Source organism: Phocoena phocoena, chromosome 1 (genome assembly GCF_963924675.1).
Source record: "Phocoena phocoena chromosome 1, mPhoPho1.1, whole genome shotgun sequence".
Lineage (NCBI taxonomy): Eukaryota > Metazoa > Chordata > Mammalia > Artiodactyla > Phocoenidae > Phocoena > Phocoena phocoena.
In genome coordinates, this window is record NC_089219.1 from 134,692,657 (window position 1) to 134,714,004 (window position 21,348).

Genomic DNA, 21,348 nt, shown 5'->3' on the forward strand with positions numbered 1-21,348 from the left:
GTATTTTGATAGGGATTGCATTGAATCTATAGATTGTTTTGGATAATATGGTCATTTTAAAAATATTAATTCTTCCCATCTGTGATCATGGTATATCTTTTCATTTGTCTATGTTGTATTTAATTTCTTTCAGCATTATCTTATAGTTTTCTGACTACAAGTCTTTTAATCCTTAGTTAGATTAATTCCTAGGTATTTTATTCTTTCTGATACAATTGTAAATGGGATAGTTTTCTTAATGTCTCTTTCTGATAGTTCGTTATTAATGTATAGAAATGCATCATATTTCTTATGTTAATTTTGTAGTCTGCAACTTTACCAAATTTATTTATTAGTTCTAATAGTTTTTTCTGGTGGCATCTTTAGGATTTTCTATATATAATATCATGCCATCTACAAGCAGTGACTGTTTTACTTCTTCCTTTCCAATTTGGATTCCTTTCATTTCTTTTTTTCTTGCCTGCTGTGGCTGGGACTTCAAGTACTGTGTTGAATAAAAGTGGACCAAGTGGGCATCCTTGTCTTGTTCCTGATCTTAGAGGAAATGCTTTCAGCTTTTCACTGTCTCATATGATATTGGTTCTGGGTTTGTCATATATGGCCTTTATTATGTTGAGGTATGTTCCCTTTATACCCACTATGTTGAGAGTTTCTATCAAATGGATGTTGAATTTTGTTGGAGCTTTTTCCTGCGTCTGTTGAGATGATTGTATACTTTTTATTTTGAGTTTGTTAATGTGGTGTATCACATTGATTGACATGCAGGTATTGAACTATCCTTGCTTCTCTGGGATAAATCCCACTTCATCGTGGCATATAATCCTTTTATTGTACTGTTGAATTTGGTTTGCTAATATTTGCCGAGGATTTTTGCATGTTATATTCATCAGTGATATTGTCTTGTAATCGTTTTTTTTTTTTTTTTTGGTCGTGTCTATCTGATTTTGTTATCAGAGCAATGATGGCCTTGTAGAATGTGTTCAGAAGCATTCCTTTCTCTTCAATTTTTGGGAATAGTTTAAGAAAGGTGTTAACTCTAAATGTTTGGTAGAATTCACTTGTGAAGCCCTCTGGCCCTGGACATTTGTTTGTTGGTAGTTTTTTAAAAATTACGGATTCAGTTTCCTTCCTGGTAATCAGTATGTTCATATTTTCTGTTTCTTCCTGATTCAGTCTTGGGAAATTGTACATTTCTAGGAATTTGTTCATTTATTCTAGGTTGTCCATTTCATTGGCGTATAATTGTTCATAGTAATCTCATGGTCTTTTGTATTTCTGTGTGGTCAATCATAACTTCTTTAATTGCTAATTTCATCTGTTTGGTACCTCTCTTTTAATTCATATTCTTTATGAGTCTGGCTAAAGGTTTATCAATTTTTGTTTATTTTTTCCAAGGACCTTCTCTTAGTTTCACTGATCTTTTCTTTCTTTCTTTTTTTTTTTAGTCTCCTTGTATTTCTATTCTGATCTTTATTATTTCTTTCTTTCTCCAGTCTTTGGGTTTTTCTTCTTCTTTCTTTTTTCCTAGTTGTTTTAAGTGTAAGGCTAGATTATTTATTTGAGATTTTTCTTGTTTCTTGAGGTAGGCTTGTATCACTGTAAACTTCCCTCTTAGAACTGCTTCTGCTGCATCCCGTAGATTTTGGATCATTGTGTTTTCATTTTCATTTGTCTCCAGGTACTTTTTGACTCTGATTTCTTCAGTGATCCATTGATTGTTTAGTAACATATTGCTTAGCCTCCATATGTTTGTGTTTTTTGCAGTTTTTTTCTTGTGGTTGATTTCTAGTCTCATACTGTTGTGTTCGGAAAACCTGCTTGATATGATTTCAGTCTTCTTAAATATAAAATATCTTAAATATATTTGTTTGTGGCCTAGGATGTGATCTATCTCAGAGAATGTTTCATGTGCACTTGAAAGGAGTGTGTATTCTGCTGCTTTTGGATGGACTATTCTATGTATATATCTACTACATTCAAATAGTTAATGTGTTATTTAAGGCCAGTGTTTCCTTATTGATTATCTGTCTGGATGATTTTTCCACTGAGGTAAGTGGGGTATTAAAGTCTCCTACTATGATTGTCTTACTGTCATTTTTCCCTTTAATGTTTGCTAATATTTGCTTTATGTATTTAGGTGCTCCTGTGTTGGATGCATATGTATTTACAAGTGTTACGTCTTCTTGTTGGATTGATCCCTTTATCTTTATGTAATGTCTTCTTTGTCTCTTAGTGTAGTTTTTCTGATGTAAGTATTGCTACCCTGGCTTTCTTCTCATAGAATTTAGTGTTTTGTTTGGATTCCTTTCTCTCCTTTTGGTGTGTATCTATTATATATTTTCGGTTTGTAGTTACTATGAAGTTCATATGTAACAACCTGTCTATACGTGATTATTTTAAGTTGATGGTCTCTCTTTTTTTTAAATTTTTTTATTATGAGAATTTTCAGACACAAAGTTGAATAATGCAATACACATCCATGTGCCCATTACAGAACTTCATCAATTGTCATGATTTTGCTAATCTTACAGAAACAAGTGTTCATTATAATCAGAGATAAAACAGGATTCAAACTTTGTGCAAAAGAGTAAAATATAATTTTTTACCAACAGTCAAATGGTGAAGGTGGGCAAAATCATCACATGGTGCAACATGGTAAAGTAAATAGAGGGTTAAGGTTCTTAACAGAAGGATGCATCTTGCATGAAAGGAGGTGGGACATATTTTATACCCTCCTGTTCATGCTGCAGGAAGATTAAGTTGATGATCCCTTAAGTTCAAACACATTTTAACCACCCTACATTTAACACTACCGCCCGACATTTAATGTTTGTGACATCATATTTTACATCTTTTGTTTTGTCTATCCCTTAACTACTCGTTGTAGATATAGATGATTTTACTACTTTCGTCTTGTAACCTTCCTACCAACTTTGTAAGTGGTTGATTTACTACCTTTACTGTATGTTTGCCTTTACAAATGCGATTTTTCCTTTTGTAATTTTCGTATTTCTAATTGTCATCTTTTCTTTTCCCCTTAGTAAAGTCTTTGAAACATTTTTTGTAAGGCCAGTTTAATGATGATGAACTCTTTTGGCTTTTTCTTTTTTGTAAAACTCTTTATCTCTCCTTTAAATCTGAATGATAACCTTGCCAAGTAGAGGATTCTTAATTGTAGGGTTTTTTTTCTTTCACTTTGAATATATCATGCCACTCCCTTCTGGCCTGCAAAGTTCTTGCTGAAAAGTCAGTCTAATGCAGGGGTCCCCAATCCCCAGGCCGCGGACCGAAACCGGTCCTGGCCTGTTAGGAACCGGGCTGCACAGCAGAAGGTGAGCAGTGGGTGAGCAAGCGAAGCTTCATCTGCTGCTCCCCATGGCTCCCCATCACTCACATTACCACCTGAACCATCCCCCGCATTGCTCACATTACCACCTGAACTACCACCCCGGAATCCATGCAAAAATTGTCTTCCACAGAACCAGTCCCTAGTGCCAAAAAGACTGGGGACCACTGGTCTAATGGTTGTTCCTTTGTACATAACTAGTTGCTTTTCTCTTGCTGCTTTTAAAATTCTCTTGTTACCTATAATTTTTGCCCTTTTAATTATAATGTGTCTTGTTGTAGATCTCTTTGGGTTCATTTGTTTGGGACTCTCTGTGCTTCCTGGACTTGGATATTTGTTTCCTTTCCCAGGTTAGGGAAGTTTTCAGCTATTATTTCCTCAAATAGGTTCTCTGTCCCCCTCTCTTTCTTCTCCTTTTGGTACCCCTATAATGTGAATGTTAGTATGCTTGATGTTGTCTCAGAGGTATCTTAAAAACTATCCTTATTTTTTTTATTCTTTTTTGTTCAGCTTGGGTGATTTCCACTACTCTGTCGTTCAGTTCACTGAGCTGTTCCTCTGTATCATCTAATCTACTTTAGATTCCTTCTAGTATATTTTTTATTTCAGTTATTGTAGTCTTCAGCTCTGTTTGGTTCTTCTTTGTATCTTCTAACTCTTTGTTAAACACTTCACTGTGTTCATCCATTCTTCTCCCAAGTTCATTGAGCATGTTTATGATCATTACCTTGAACTCTTTATTGGTTAGATCGCTTATGTCTTCTTTGGTTAGTTTTTCTTCTGGGATTTTTGTCTTGTTCCTTTGTTTGGAACATCTTCTGTCTCCTTGTTTTGCCTAATTCTCTTTCTCTGTATTAGGTAGGTCAGTTACATTTCCCAATTTTGGGTAAGTGGCCTTATGTAGGAGACATCCTATGAGGCCCAAAGGGACACTCCCCTTTGGTCACCTGAGCTATGTACTCTAGGGGTGTCCCCTGTGTGGGCTCCATGGGCCCTTCTGTTGTGTTGGAGCTGACAACGATGGGTGGGTTGATAGGTAGGGCTGGGTCTTAGCCCAGAAGGCTGCCAGGCCCTGCCTCATTCAGTGGCTCCCAGCCTGTTGGTCCTAAAGCCATTTTTTAAATTTCACTCTTATGAGCTAGATTTATATTAACAGCTAAACCATTTCTTAAATGAGGAAATCGGTTCTAAGTCAAGGTATCAGACCACAGTCTCTTCTAAGTTATAAGTGGATGTTTAGATTCCTGATTTGCTCTTTTACCTTCCTCCCCACCCTCATCATGGAATAGTACAGATTAGTTCAGTTTTGTGAAAGGTGATTCCAAGGCAGTGCTGCCCATCTGGTGGTGCAAATTATGTGTTGCCCAGCAACTAGGGGTACATGTCATCTAATTCTCATTGTTGATTTGTTGTTATTTTTTAAAATGTCCGGCAGATGGCAGTAAGGTGTCTTAAATAAAAAATTCCTTTTCCGATTCAGTTAAGTCATTTGTATAGGCTACTGTCAGGGTTGCTGTAAATCCAGAAGACATAGGGAAGGAGAAATCATGAAGGAAGTCAGTGTTTAACTGTGGACCAGCTACTTGCTAAGTTTAGAAACTGTATCATATCTTAATATTTAAGTTAGTCTAACAAACTTTTTTTTTTAACTTAAATAAAATACATTCTGTTCTTCAACTTTGACTGTGTACTTTTATAACAATCTGGAACGTCAGGCTAGAATTTTCAAATTTGGTCCCATGTCATGAGAGACCCTACAAACAGGCATGTGGACATCCTGGCTGATACATTCAAGCTCTGTTGGGGTTGGTGCCCCAAAACACCAACCAAGTAGAGCCCTCTAAAATGTGATGCCCAGGTGAGGGGCCTCTCTCAACCAGTCCTAAGGCAATGTTAACCTTAGTAAGCGACTATGGTAGTTGGAAAATTGGGTGGGAATAGTAATGAGTAGCATCAGGAATGGTTTTTGATTCAGCCTGGACTTCTGAAGAGAAAAATGGTGGATTGAACATAAGCATATAATTTGTATTCCTTGCAGAAACCCCACTACAACTATAGTAAAGGGATATTCTTTTAAAGACATGATCCTTCAAGGATAAGGAGAATGGCAAAGAAGAAAACAACCACAAAAAACAATAATAATAAATTGAAAGCTGGAAAGCAAATGGAGTGTGGTAAATGTCCTAGCTGACCTGAGAAAGCCAAATCTTAATCTAGCAACGAAGAAAGCCAAGAACCAACCAGATTTTTACCGCAGAATCTTCAAATAGCTCAGGAATTGATGGCAGCAGGAACACATAGTAGTAGATCCCTCAGTCTTCTCCTCTCCCCCAGACCACTGAATCGTTGCTCTTCCTGCCCCCATCTCTACTCTAATGGAAGGCTGTAGGTTAATTCTGTGGGGGAGAAAACTCAAGGGTCTCTGGACTGGGTTATACCAGGCAAAGTTGAGAGCACAGGGCACTTTACCAAATATAAGGGAATAAAATGAACACCTGCATACTGAATGATGAGACCCCTCCACCTGTCTCCCTCACTTGCCTTTTACCCTCCAGGCAGGAGATCAGTGCCATGGGGATATTTAACCAAACCAAGAGGAAAGACCTAAGGACACTGACATTCCCAAAGCTAGTAGTCATCAGAGGGAAAGCCTCTAGCTTGAAAGAAAAAATCCAAAACAAATAAAAACAAAAGGAAAAAGAAACTTGGAGGAACAGAGGTATGCAGGGAATAGAAAACTTAAAAAAAAAATTATGATTATCTTCAGAGAGAGAAAATATTACATATGTGAGACAAGAACTGAATGTTACACAAAGCCAAAATGCTGCTGTGTATTAAAAAAATTTTAACAGAAATAAAACTCAATAGAAGTGTTGGAAGATGACAATGAGGAAATATCCCAGGAAGTAGAGGAAAAAAAAGATAAAATAATTAGATATCAGTTTAGGAAGTCAAAACAATGAGTTCCAGAAAAAGAAAAACAAGGGGAGGAAATCACTAGCAAAATAATTTAAGAAAATTCCCACAACTGAAGGATATGAGGTTCCAGATTGAAAGGAATTACTAAGTGCCTATGACAAGGCACATTTTCGGGAAATTTCAATTTGTCTCTGATGACAAAGAGGCCATTTTACAAACTGCCAAAGAAAGGAAGAACAGATTACAAACTAAGGATCAGAAATCAGAATGGCTTCAGACTTCTATCAGCAGTTTCAGAAGCTAGAAAACAATGAGGAATGCCCTCAGTCTTCTGAAGGAAGATTATTTCAATATAGAATTCTGTATTTAGCTGTAAGTCATGAATTGCACATGAGGATAAGATAAAGACATTTTCAGACATACAAGGTTAAAAAAATTACCTCCTACATATCATTTCTCCTGAGGCTAATGGGATACATTTTTAACCGTGAACGAGCAGGATGTGGGATATAGGATAGGAGATCCAGTTCAGGGGAGAGATGGAGGGTGCAGAGGGAACCCGGTTACATAGCTCGGTAGCAGCCACAGAGTGATGACAGCCAGTTCAGACTGGAGCAGTCAGAAGGCTGCCGTGAAGACGTCTCCAAGAAGACCAAATTGATATAACTGAATTAATTGAAACAACAGAAATGAATTTGGGATCAAATTGACAATAAGGACATAGAAATCTAAGCAAATAAATGATGACAATAACTAAAGCAAGTTTCCATGCTTGTTCAATACTAGTTGTAATGTCCTCTTAGACTTGAGGTGATAAGCAACATAGATTAATGCTCTTATGACTAAAGCCAGCTTCCTCCCACTTTATTATAAGTATTTAATTCATAAAATTTACTCTATTTTAGAAGCTAGATAAGTTAAAATCAAAATAGCACCCTTGAGTCATTCCTAGTTCTGCTCTCTCACTGATTCACTTAACATCCTTCTCCAGTAACTGTCACATTCTAATTTTTAGTATATTATCTGGTTCTAGAACTGACTAGAAGTTAGGACACTTTAGGACTAGCTCAGTTCTTCATCAACATTTTCTAAAAAGCAGTTTACTCATATTTTTCTGTACCTTGAAATCTGATTTCATCTGCCACTGAAATTTCTAGCAGTCTCAGAGATGTGATAAGTTCCATAACTGCTGTCCTCTTCACCTTCTAACTCTCTTCAGAGTTTGTAATGGTTGACTTCCTTCCCCTCTTTAGAGCTCTCCTTTCTTGACTCCTATAACTTTTTTTCTCTTGGTTGTGTTTCTCCCTCGCTGTACCTTCTTGACCATTTCCCTCTTTGTAAGTGCAGGTATCTAAAGGTCTTATCCTTACCCTTTTTCGCTTGCTTTGTCCTTTCTTTGTAGATGACTTCACCTATTTTCATGTTTCCAGATATCATCTTGGTGCCAATAACTTTTAAGTCCCTATTTCTGGCTTTAATTTCTCAGTTCCAGACCTGAATTCCCAATTGGTCATCTGAACATCTCTACTGGAATGTTCAAAACTGAAGCCATTCTCTTTGTGTAGTTCTCTTCTTTTTCCCCTCCTTCCCCCTTTCCCTCATGTGATTGCTGTTTCTGTTAATATGACCACCATCCTTCTAGTCCTTCTAACCTTACATTACTCATTTGTTTCTACCTAGATGTCTTAATAACTACCCATCTATCTCTTCTTGGTTCTGTCTTCTTCCTTCATGCTACTCCTTTCACTGCTTGTTTGGCATTAATCTTCTTAAAATCACTATTGAATCATATTACTTTATTTCTTTAAACACTTTTGCCGGATCTCCATTATCTATAGGATGAAATCCAGATTTGCAATAACACTACAGGTCCTCTGAATTCTGACCCAGACTTGGCTCTCTAACTTCCTCTTTCTTTACCCACCACAGATATTCTGGGTCCAGGTCATAGGACTGCTTCAGGTTTCCCAGGCATTCTCATACCTGGGCTTCTGCTCACATTGGGCCATCAGCCTGGATTATCTTGCTATGTTCTCTCACTCCACCACCCTCATCTATGATAGTCCCATTTGTCCTGAAGCCCAATTAGATATCACCTCTTGGCAGTTTTTCCTTTTATTCCACTAATCCAAATTCACAGCCTTTATCTCTGATAAACAGCTCCTTTTTTACCTCTAATAATGAATGTATGTCCTTACGCTTTTAACAAGTTGTTGGTGTGTACCTTCTTTACTAGATTGGAACCTCTTAGTTGACAACACTATCTGCATTTTGGTGTCGCCATGGCGACTAGCAGGTTGTTTTGTGCATGGTTGCAGGTTGAGTGAGTGAGTCAGGTTGTTTTGTGCATGGTTGCGGTTGAGTGAGTGAGTGATTGTTGAGCAAATGACTGACACATTAGAGAAACCTTTGCTTGACTTCTTCAGGTGAGGCACTTCAAAGTGAAAAGTAATCTTAGGTGTGGGAAGTATTTCTCCTCCACCCCCATCCTCTGCAGGGAAAATCACATCCACTTCAGAGAAATATTTTAGGAATGAAATTAGAGAATTAGTATCATTATGCGGCCACGGGGACTATAAACAGTTATACAGTCACAACTGTTGGTTCTGATAAATGCAAAGTTGGTATGCACCATTGTTCAAGTTAACAAATCATAGCATCGAGTGTACCTGGTTGCAAATGTCAGCTCTGAACTCTTAGATTGTGCTGCTGGTTAATATTGTAACCATAGTTGTGTTAGTGAGCACAGCATCTGTGCTTTTTTTTTTTTTAAAGATTTTGTTTGTAGTAAATAGCTTTTATTAAATATTTTCTTGTTCCTATACAGAATGGTAAGATAAAATATGTTCTTTTAATAATAGAAAATGATCTTTTTATCCTTTCTGCTGCGTTGCAGGTTGATAGCATACACGTGTATGCTATTGTTGGAGTTTTGGTTAAGAGATTAATTAGTCTATCAAAATCACAGGAGCAGATTTAGCAGTTATCTCACAGGTAGGGAGCTTACTGCTTTAGGAAAGAAAGTTCATACCTGTGACTGGAACTCTCCATTCTCTCTGAAAGGATTGCCTTTATCAGAGGCAGTTGTGAGGCAGTGGAAATGGCACAAGCTTTGAAATTGCCCTAACTGGATTCCAATTCCATCTCTTCTCATCATTTTTTTTTTTAAGATTTTTTTTTTTTGTGATGTGGACCATTTTTTTTTACATTAATTTTTATTGGGGCATGGTTGCTTTACAATGTTGTGTTAGCCTCCACTGGACAACAAAATGAATCAGCCATACACGTACAGATAACCCCTCCCTTGAAGTGGACCATTTTTAAAGTCTTTATTGAATTTGTTACAATATTGCTTCCGTTTTATGTTTCGGTTTTTTGGCCCCAAGGCCTGTGGGATCTTAGCTCCCCAAACAGGTATCGAACCCACACTCCCTGCATTGGAAGGCGAAGTCTTAACCACTGGACCACCAGGGAAATCCCCTCTTCTCATCATTTTTAAACATCAGCCTCAGCTTCCTTATCTGAGGAGACGTTTATTATGATTTGAAAGAAGAATGCATGACCAACAACATAAATTTTGATTTGAGACAAACTTCAATTCTCTCTGACTCATGGAACCAGTGAGATAATAGAAGTGTTATGTTTCTTATTTTATGTTTCTCATTTTGCTTGGACAGGTTTAAACCAACCCAATAAAGAAGTTTCAGGTATGGCATCTTAGGAAGCATCCTGTCTCTGTATCTCATGACTTTACTCATTTGTTTTTTCCATTTTTACTTGCACAGTTTGGCAAATTCCTTTCTTCTAAAGTACAGTCATAATTCACCATTCCGTTATGTAACTTGAGGTAGAAAGATGGGAGTGGAGTTGTTTATAGTGCATCTTGAGATTTATTTTTGAGACTTGATCTAGGCTCTTGGCTGCTATGGAAACTTTCCCAAAAAGAAAAAATATATGATTCAGATAAGTTGAGCAAAATTATCTAAACATTGCTTACTTTACTTGCACCAGCAGTGTCTCCCTCTCCTCTCTCCTTCCCCCCACCTCCCCAACCCTTCCCACCCCCTCCTCCTGTTCTTTTTTTTGGGGGGGGCAGGGAGCAGGTTTGGCTCAGCTATTTACCAAAGCCTTTTTAGTTTATATTTCAAACAGAAGGATTTGTAAATCAGAGAGGTGGAAAATCTAGTTGAGTTTGTATCCAAAACAGACTGGAGCTGCCTCCAGGGATGAAGCGTGTTTTGTTATGACCCTCTTGGCACTCCCCTGCCATCTAATTTCTATAGTAACAATACTTAAGAAAGGAAGCTCCCAAGTTTCTCATAAAGCTGTTGTGTCTGCTGGATTGTTCTGACTACTTTCTTTTCTCTGAAATGTACAGCCTATTTACTTTCCTGTTGTCTTCAGAAATTTGCACGTTAACTTTTTCCCATTTCAATTGACAGTTAATATATCACAACAGGAACTTCCCATCCATTTCATTTTTTTGCTTACAAAATAATTTTTATTTTGTCTGTGTTTGCCATGTTATTTCTAACTACAGAGTAGAGAATAACAGGAAAAATTCAAGGTAGAAAAAAGTAAAAAGAAGATGAATTCTTGGGATAGGAAAGAAGTGAAAGAGACTGAAGTAGAAAGAGAACTGATAATAAAGATTATTATTTTATGTCAGTTCATTTTTTTATATCTTAGAGCCCTTTGGGTTTTTATCCTTTTCCTTTAATCAAAGTAGTGCCATCAAAGAGTCAAAAACATTTAAACAAACCTTTTGTAATTTCTAAAAGTAGGAACTGTAGGGAAGTATTCAGATGTGTGTATTAGGAACCAGATGAGCTAGGGAGGGAGCCTGTGAAATAATACATTGGGAGTGACTGACAGTAAGGGAGAGAAAAATATATTTAAAAGCAGAATATCATCAGCAGTGCACAAAACAATTAGATAAAAATAGCCTTGGAGTAGCTTCAAAGCTAGAAAGTTCCACAGTGGTAGGTAAGCCTCCCAAAAAAGAAACCACATGCAAAATAGGAATGAGGAGAAAATGTGGCCTCTTCTAATAATGTTTAATGTCAGTGATATAGCATAGGGTTATTGATAAAGATGAACTTTTATAACTAAATGTGTTTCTATGGTAAATAAATTAGAATTATACTAAAATTTCCATAAGCTTTCCCAAACTTAGCAATGAATTTAACTGCTCTGTTGTATTTATGCCTAAATAATACATTCTTATATAGTACTTGTCTTAGTTCCTGATGCTATAATAGGATACCACAGACTGGGTGGTTTAAACAGCAAACAGATTTGATGTCTGCTAAGGGCCCTCTTCTGGGTTGCAGACTGCTGCAATAGGGTTGTTTGTTTTTTTTGTTTTTGATAAATTCAATAAATTCTTGAATAAGTATGCTGTGTAGACTTTATCTCACCTCCTATCATGTTTTTTGGATACAATACCATGAACTAGCTATTTTAAGTGTGAATCTCTGATTCTTCCTGTTTCTTAGTATCACTGATTGCTCTATCAGTTTTATCTCTTTACATTTTTAGAATAAAAATAAAGAATAGTTATGAATATGAAGAAACAAGTGTGGCCAGATAGACACAATGATGACGAAATAGTGACCGTGCTGGGCTTCCCTGGTGTCGCAGTGGTTGAGAGTCCGCCTGCCGATGCAGGGGACACGGGGTCGTGCCCCGGTGCGGGAAGATGCCATGTGCCGCGGAGCGGCTGGGCCCGTGAGCCATGGCCGCTGAGCCTGCGCGTCCGGAGCCTGTGCTCCGCAACGGGAGAGGCCACAACAGTGAGAGGCCCGCGTACCGCAAAAAATAATAATAATAATAATAATAAATAAATAGTGACCATGCTAAGGACTGGCTATGCATTCTGTCATCTACTCCTGGCAGTAGTCCTGTGAAACAGACGCTGTTATTATCCTCATTTTATAGACAAGAATACTGATGCCAAATGAATGGCAGAACCAAAATTCAAACCCAAATATGTATGACTCAAAATCCAGTTTATTATGGTGCTTCCTCATCCCTTTGTACAAATCACAATTACTGATTGGCTATTTCTTATTTTTAAATGACTTAAATTACTGACAGGTGGCTGTGAGACCTTGTCTGTCTTTTCTCTCTTGCCAAGATTTTGTTCCCGATTCAAAGCCCTACAGAGTGACTGACTTAGCAAATTACCTTTCCTTATGGAGATAATCCTTTCATTCATCATATATATTTTTAAAATTTCTGTTATGTGCTGCACACTGTTCTGGCCTATGTGAATAAAGCATTCAAAGCGGTCAGCAGTGCAGACCAAAGCCCCTGCCTTCATGGAGCTTACGTTCTGGTAGGAGTAGACTGACAAAGACAGACAGCTCTACGTTATGTCATATGGTGATGACGAATGCAGTGGGAGAAAATTGAGGTGAGGTACAGGATCTAGAAAGTACTGTGAGTGGGCAAGAAGGCAGAGGAACATTATTCTATATGAGATGACCTGGGAAAATCTCACTGTTTAAGGGACATTTGGTCAAGATCTGAAGGAAAAATTCCAAGAACTGAAGGTTATGAGTTTCCAGGTTAAATGAACCTGTTAAGTGCTCAGCAATGTAAATAAAGACCTATTTCAAAGCACATCTTCAGGAAATTTCAGAACATCCTCCTAAAAGTTTTCAGGGATTTAAAACAGAAACAAAAATATGCTATACAGCATTTGAATAAGAGTGGCATCTGAGTTCTTGACAGCAATGTTAGAGGCTAAGACCATGGAGTAGTGCTATTGAAGTTCCAAGTGAACATGACTCTAAACTGAAATTGTATTCCAAGCTAAATGATTTGTCAAGTAACAGAAGGGGTAAATAGAAAAGGACAAGAAGAAGACAAAGGGAATCCCCAGAATACTGGTGAAGGGATGTCCCGGGATGGCAGCCATGTAGCTGGCTGAGAGAGTGTCCAGTCCAAACTGGAGTAAGAGGATAGAAGGCTTTTAGGGCCTTCTCAATTTAATCTCAACATATCTAAATAATATTCTTATACCACTAGGTTTTATTTAGAAATGTTGAGATAAATACCAAAAGACAAGGCTAAAAATTAAAAGAAGGAATGCCTTTGATGGGGTGGGTTATGGGGTTGCTATTTTTTTATTAGCCTATTTGATTTTAAGTATAGTTGAGATTTTCCCCACAGTGTACATATATTACTTAATAAAGTAATGTGTAATTTAAGGAAACAACCTTCTGAATGTGTAAAATCAGCATGATAGTTACTACTTTACAGGGTTGTGAAAAATAACATGTTAAAGTTAAGTTCCCCAGAAGAATGCTGGCACATACTGGGTGCTCATTAAATGTTTGTTTCTTTCCCTCTGCCAGTTTTACTGTATTTTCTGTAAGAAAAGAAATCTTGAGTTCCATACAATCGATGTATGAACACATTTAAAATCCAACTCGTTTTTAAGTAGGATACTGAAATTTCAGACTTTAAGTACAAATTATGCATAGTTTAATAGATTATGACAAACATTCTAGATGCCAGCTTTTTCATGAGAACAACTCCTTTCATTAAAAAACAGTCACAGATAGTAAATATGTAATCAGAAATGAAGTACACAGCAAACAATTAATTTGATGAAATTTAATGCCCTTTAACCACTTTGGATGTACTTCTTACTATCAACTGGACAAGAAAATCTATCTCCAGCAGTATTTAGATCAGTATTTATTATACATTCAATAAATCTTGGTTGATAATATTGTTGACTAAATTGCCTTAAGTTATCAGAGTCATTTGTGGCAGGAAAAGTATAAATGTTGTTGACTGCTAAAGTGAAGGCACCAGTTTATTTCAGTTCCACTTTATTACAGCATTACTATCAGGTGACTAGTAAACCCTGCACAATCTTTTCTCAAAATTATTTCATTGAGTAAGTCCAGAAGATTGAGCTAATATTAGCCCATAATATGAGGAACATAAGTGATGTGTTAGTTTGTTTTACTGTTGCTGCTTGAAATATATGCCCAAAGTTCTATAAGCTACTATCCTACATACCTCCTGAGAAACCATTTCACAGAACATTTCATTTGTACCTCTCCTTGGGTAATTTATAATGTCAGCATTTTCTTATCGAGGCATCTACTATTACAGTATAGGGTATATGTAGTATCTTATATCTAATAGTCTTGGTAAGAGTAATATGTTTTTGACAAAGTTACAGACTTCTTCACATGATTGTAGTTGCGGGGGGATGTACTCTAGACCATGTAATGAACACATTAAAAGTGATCTCTGGTAAAAGAATTAAACATTTTTATAAATGGAAGGAAAAGAACCATTTAGAGAATCCAAGGTGATGATAGCTTGTGAGTCCTGGTAAATGAAGAAATCCATAAAAATATTTATCACAAGAAGGTGAGCTTTTTGAGGGAAAGAATGCCATGTCAAATCAGGGATGAATGATAAAAACTGTTCTCATTCCCACCCCCCTCCTTTTTACAGCCTCCCTCCCCCAAACACACAGAATACTATTTTTATTTTATTTTATTCAACAAATGCTTACATAGTGGTTTGTGCCAGGAATTGTTCCAAGCACTTCGCAAATAGTTACTTACTTTATGAGCTAGGTACTATTATTTTCTCTGTTTGTTTACTTTTTTAATATTTAATGAAACCAAGGCAGGGCTTTTCCAAGACTCTTTAAGTAGTAAATGGCACAGCTGGTATTTGAACCTGGTAATCTCGCCTCTCGCTTCAGAGGTTCAGTTAGTCCTCTGAACCTCTATGCTCTTTCTGCTGCTCACTTTAGAGTGGTGAGCAAAAGAGGCTGAGTTCTTAGGACTTCCCTGGTGGCGCAGTGCTTAAGAATCCGCCTACCAATGTAGGGGGCACAGGTTCAAGCCCTGGTCCAGGAAGATCCCACATGCTGCGGAGCAACTAAGCCCATGTGCCACAACTACTGACCCTGCACTGTAGAGTCCATGAGCCACAACTACTGAAGCCCACGTGCCGCAACTACTGGAGCCCGCGCACCTAGAGCCCATGCTCCGCAACAAGAGAAGCCACCGCAGTGAGAAGCCTGCACACCACAACAACGAGTAGCCCCCCGCTCGCCGCAACTAGAGAAAGCCCACACGCAGCAACGAAGACCCAACGCGGCCAAATATTAATTAATTAATTAATTTAAAAAAATCTCTTCTGAAAAAAAAAAGAGGATGAGTACTCCCGAGTCCTATGATGCTGTCAACGGTTATCTCCTTATACCGTTAAAAAAATAAATTTATTAGCAGAGTTGTCTGTTTTACCGTCACTTAGTGGAAAATAATGTGTAGTCATTTATTTGAAAATATGAAAACAAAATGTGTAGGTTTCTTGTTGCTATTGGCAGTCTTAGGAAAAACTGTGATGAATGAAATTCTGTTTACTTAAAGATGCAACTTCATGCATCATTTAGAGAACTTCTCTACCAAGAACATGTTTGGCACTTAATAGCACTCGATAAATATTGAGCCTAATTAAACAGTGAACAAGGATGCACAATATATTTTCAGCATTTTCCAGTTCATCATATTCTTTTTAATTTCATGTGACATAGAATTTAAAATATGTATCATGAAAACCTTAGGAAATTTTGAATGTTTTATAGGAGATCATTTTAATTATGCAACAGCTGATGGTACAGGGTAAACCATGATCCATAATAATCACATTTTACAAATTCAAGCCTAGAACAAAGGACAAAGGACAAAACTATATCCTTAAAAGCAGTGTTGTGACCTTTCTCTTGCCAATGAGATAGAAACCATTGTATTTATTTCCTGACATGAGGGGGAAAGGGATATTTCCAGTTCCCATACACAAATATCCCTGTTCTTATTTCTCTGGATGGCCTCTTGAGAGATCTAATAGTGGGAGTGTGATTCTGCCTTTAGTCACCAATGACTGTTTCCTTAGCAAATTCATTAACCCCTCTTTTATCTCTCAGTTTTTGTCACTTATAAAATATCACTGAAGTATTAGACTTCCCCTAAATATAGCTGTTTTTCACTTATTTTTGTTTTCTATCAATATGACATTTTAAGACCAGCATGTTAAATACATTATTTAGTTTTAAATTAGTTCAAAAACCCAAGCCATAGGTGCTCTAACTTTATTATATCCTGGGGCAGATTTATCTGTTAATAGTAACCATTATTGAAGGTACGTTAAAGAATAGTACAGGCACATAATCATAATTCTTGAATATGTTAAAACCCAAATTTTTGTTTTTTATTGGGGTTACATCACTCCTATCACTGAAACAAATCTCTCATAGATGATTTTCAAGTTTTTCATTGGTTTTTAGCTTCAGCAATAATGAAGTTAGATGCCATGTTCTATTGCGGAGAGAAAATACGTTATCCGTTGTGACGGACCGAAAAATTTGTTATTAAAGGAAATGGTAAATCAATCCTTGAATGCAGTATTTTTGTTGCTGAACTACATGGTGCTTTCTTTGTAGGATTGCTGGTTTGGAATTGACTATGTGCCTTGTCTCATAATTCTGTACCTTTTGTACCATTGCTTTTGCCTTTTCTGGAAGACTGTCTAATTTATTTCTTATTATGTAGAACTTTATTCAGTAACTATAAAGAACTTTTTTTATACTGTATGTGCAGAAATTTAGAAGGAAGTTTAACCTCTTGAAAGTTATTTTTCATATTTACTGATATTTTCTGAAACTGAAAATGATTATGGAGTTATTTTTCATGTCCATAGTGTTTTACACTTGACTTTAACAGATTGGCGGATCATTCATCTCACCTTTTAAATTAAGAAAAAATCTCATATCATTACATAGGGACTTTCAAAAATAACCCTTTTCAAAAAAATAGGGGAAACATGTATGTATTTCAAAATGTAATATTTGAAATGAAAATGTAATAACACTAGTATCATAAAGTGGAACAGAGATGCACTCTTGGAGCCTAAAATATAATTGAGTAAAAGGGTCTAATTTTTATTACTATCACCATCCTAATGGTTCAGAAGTAATGACTAGAAGTACCACACATTAATTTTCCCCTTGCTTAATAATTTCAATTTTCCTTTGGGGAATGGATTTTTCTATTAAAAAATAATCAAAGAGGGAAGAGATATGGGAACATATGTATATGTATAACTGATTCACTTTGTTATAAAGCAGAAACTAACACACCATTGTAAAGCAATTATACTCCAATAAAGATGTTAAAAAAATAATCAGAACCATCTTTTAAAAAATCAAATATATTTGACACGTAACATTATATGAATTTAAGGTGTACAACATGTTACTTTGATACATTTATATATTGTAATATGATTACCGTTGTAATGCTATTTTCACATTACCTAATTGTAATATAGTTTTGTTGTCTATAGTTATTACATTGTGCATTAGATCTCTATGGCCTATTTACTATCCATTGCAAGTCTGTACCCTTAAACAACATCAGTTTTATCCCCCCAAACCCATCCCCTGGTAAGCACCATTTTACTGTCTGACTTGTTTTGAGTTTGACATTTTAGATTTCATATATAAGTGATGTCATACCATATTTGTCTTTCTCTGTCTGACTTATCTCACTTAGCATAATGTGTTCAAGGTCCATGCATGTTGTCACAAATGGCAGGCTATCCTCCTATCTCATAGCTGAATAATATTTCATCGGTATATAAATCGTATCTTTTTTACCCACTCCTCTGTTGATGGGCATTTAAGGTTGTTTCCGTATCTTGGATATTGTGAATAGTGCTGCAGTAAACATGGGCGTGCGTATATCTCTTTAAAATACTGTTTTCATTTCCTTTGAGTGTATACCCAGTAGTGGAATTGCTGGATTGTATGGTAGATCTATTTTTAACTTTTTAAGGAACATCCATATTATTTTCCATAGTATTGGATCAATTTATATTCCCATCAGTAGTGTATGAGGGTTCCCTTTTCACCACATCCTTACCAGCACCTGTTGTCCCTTGTCTTTTAGATGAAAACCATTCTGACCGGTGTGAGGTGATAATATCTTATTGCGGTTTTGATTTGCATTTCCCTGATGACTAGTGATGTTGAGCATCTTTTCATGTGTCTGTTGTCCATTTTGATGTCCTCTTTGCTTCATGATTTATCTCTTGGAGTTCTACTAGATTTTAGCTTGCTTTAGTTAGTTGTAAGAGAGTAATGGAAATTGAGTGAAGTGGACTTTACCTGCCATATGCACTAGTGTTTTCAATTATATAGTACATGTATATGTTGTTGTATCAGTGGTATGCCAAAGATGACTGTACCATAACATCTTTGCTTTTTATAAGTAGACTTATGGAAACAGTAGCCCACACTTGCAAATATTCTTTAAAACTAAGGCAAAAATAAATGCCTAATGACATATTTTAACTGAAACTGAAGTGTTATCTGCATTATATGGGAAAGGTGGACTAATAGTACTTCAGTTGTGACAGCAGATTAGCTTTACAGGAAATCAACAAGCCAAGCGGTGCAGATAGTTATGTATGTATTTTAAAGCCACTGAAGAAAATGAGTTTTTGAAGGCTTTATTAAAGTTCAGTTTAAGCTCTTCTTTTAAATGAGGAGGGCCAGTGTCACAGGCATGTCCTTGGCTCTGTGAACACATTGAGATATCCATTAATATCCAACCCTATCCCAGAAAGCTTTTAGTTGCTTCTTACTGTTTATTAATGATTTTTTTTCATAGAAATAGAAGTGTTGCTTTTGTTTCTGTAGTATATTATTACTCATACACTGAAATAAAACTAGAAAAAGATTTGCCTGGATTTTTCCACAAAGGTTTTGCTTATTTTTCTTTGAAGTACGGTCCTATTCTTATGACAGCCTGAGTATTGAGAAGGGTGACTGATGTGTGATTTTGCCTGATCTTTGTAATGCTTTCTCCTGAACAATGGCCATTTCAGGTAAGCAAATGCAGTCTACTAAATCATCTTAGCTGGAAAAGCAAGGCAAAGCTCTAATGCCTAGCCAGAAGTTGTAAAAACGTTGTGTGGCCATCAAAATAGTCACTTGTCTGGCATGTGCCTTTTCTAAACACTCTGAGTACTTTGCTAACCATATGACTAACAGATCCTTCGGGCTTTATAATGCCTTTTTATCAGAAGAGAAGTATGCCTTGTGGTCCCATCATATACAAATAAAATGGAATAAAAATTAGAATTTCAGTGGCATTTCTGAATAAGTGGGTGACTTTGGTGTTTGTCATTCTAGTTATAAACAATGGTTTCCTTTTCTAATATGAACTCTGAAAAGAATGCAGTAGGAAGGCCACAGCAACAGAATGTCAGTCTGGTTTATGGGGAGACATTAACAGAAACTGTGTTTATGGTTAGAAGAAGCTGTGTCTCTGATCATCTGCTGTTCAGAAGAGGGAGCACACGTACAGACTGGTGTACACCTCAGTTTGACTGCTATCAATATGTGTATCTGCTTGGAGGAGGAGACGACATGTATTACCAGGATTTTTTGTTTGTTCGCTCATTTGTTAATTTGTTTGATAAGAAAGTGGATGTGCAAGTAACTTTTAATTATATGCAGCTAGCTTTTTTGTGTGTGCCCTTTGATTTTCAGAAAATCATGCATCTATAGTTTTAGGGTTTCTTAATGGCTGTTACATTAACTTTTATACCTGTACCAAAGTCAGAATTCCATAATTACTTTTGTAAGGGGTAGGGAGAAAATGTACTATCCATATTCTTCAAAGTTCACAAAACATACTGTTTGATTCATAACTAGAAAAAAATATCCTAGCCTTTTAGAAACAAAACCAATATTTGTTGACACTGAACTTGAAAACTGACATAGAGACAGCCTTTGGTAGTCCATTTATACCTGTTTTCAAGCTATTTGTTTATTTAGCCGGTATTTATTAAGCATTTATTATGTGGCAGACATTATATAAGTTCCAAGAAGGACAAGAACAGAGTGCTGTGTTAAGTTATAATAGGACCATAGTTTGACAGGGTGGTGACCAATCTTTAAATTTGATTGATGTTCTTATTTATGTTTGAATTATAATATGGAATTCCAGAACAAGTAGAGACCTTTAAAATTATCTACTCCAACCCTTCATTCAGTGTTTGAATCTTTCTTATTATTCATTTGATCATTGCTGATATTTGACTATTTTTGACTTACAAAAATGGCATTTTCACGTAGTTCAACCTAGTAGAACCATTTAGTAAGTACAGTGCTGGATCATGACGGCGTAAGATGGATTAGTCAAGACAACCCTATCCAACTCTCTGTATAGGGGAGAAATGCGAAACCAGATATTGACAACATAGTGACAATTTGCAAAAATAAAATGGCTCAAGTGCCCTCATCTAACCAAAATGAATATGCTGGGTGCTGAATTGAGCTTTCTAGTTATGTGATCCAATATATCATTTCAAAATGCCTTCAGACTCTATGAGGCTCTTCTAACCCATGAGGGATTTTCTGTATGGACATGGATTTCAGTTACTTTGTAACTTGAGCTCATGGCTGGAGTGTGAGCCATTTACTCGTGCTTCTCCAGCTTCTTAGAGAACTCCTTCTTAGTGTCGTAGTGTAAGATTTTATCAGTCTCTTCAGTGTCTACCTCAAAAGCTGCATTTCTGTGATCAAGGCAGCACAACACATGGCTGTGGGTTCAAAGACATTAAAAATTATTCCAAGAAGCAACATCTAGGGATCAGGATTTCACCTATTATAAGTAGGTCCTAATTGGATAAATGATGAAATGACTATTTTCCCTTCGTATATAATTCGATTGGCTTCAATTAGTTAACTTGAAATCGCACAAACCTGAGACGAATTCCTTTATATTCTTGTTTCACCGCATGTACATACACAGTGCTAGGCTGTGGCATCAGAAAATGGATATGCTATGGTCCCTGTCCTCAAGTTGTTCTAAAGCACTCCTCAGTGTAAGTACTTACAAAGGTTTGGTAATTGAAATATATTTTTTCATCCATCCATCCATCTCTCCATCCAGGCATCACTGATTAAGTACCTATTAAGCCAGGCACTGTTCTAGGCTCTAGCAATAAGCTGAAAACAAGACAAAGCC

General features: G+C 36.5%; 1 protein-coding gene across 2 annotated transcripts in view; it reads left to right on the forward strand.

The window, feature by feature from the left end:
* RASAL2 (RAS protein activator like 2) overlaps positions 1 to 21,348 on the forward strand; it is a 378,593-nt gene that overhangs the window by 213,169 nt on the left and 144,076 nt on the right. The gene's annotated exons all lie outside the window — the stretch shown is intronic.